The sequence below is a fragment of the Etheostoma spectabile genome, unplaced genomic scaffold (assembly GCF_008692095.1).
Source record: "Etheostoma spectabile isolate EspeVRDwgs_2016 unplaced genomic scaffold, UIUC_Espe_1.0 scaffold280, whole genome shotgun sequence".
NCBI classification, from domain to species: Eukaryota; Metazoa; Chordata; class Actinopteri; order Perciformes; family Percidae; genus Etheostoma; species Etheostoma spectabile.
Genome location: NW_022605578.1, coordinates 368316 through 368534, shown reverse-complemented (window position 1 = coordinate 368534; position 219 = coordinate 368316). Strand labels below are relative to the sequence as shown.

General features: G+C 33.3%; 2 long non-coding RNA genes across 2 annotated transcripts in view; one reads left to right on the top strand and one right to left on the bottom strand.

Moving 5' to 3' along the window:
• LOC116685981 (uncharacterized) overlaps positions 1-219 on the bottom strand; it is a 16669-nt gene that overhangs the window by 3296 nt on the left and 13154 nt on the right. The gene's annotated exons all lie outside the window — the stretch shown is intronic.
• Positions 1-219, top strand: part of LOC116685980 (uncharacterized) — a 12402-nt gene that overhangs the window by 9901 nt on the left and 2282 nt on the right. The window lies entirely within an intron of this gene.

Sequence of the window (219 nt, the reverse complement as noted above, 5' to 3'; positions counted from 1 at the left end):
GATTCTGACTCATTAGCAAGATATGAATTCAGTTGTGATTGTGTGAGAATTCACAGATCCAGTTTATATTATTTAATCTTCCCCTTACCATTTAAATGAGTCTACGTGTATGTGCTCAAATATGGCTTCTGAAAAGAAAATAAAGGATTAAAATACGAATGACTAAACAGACATTAATTAAGAAGTTCCCCAGCACATTCACCAGGAGTCATTCTTGAT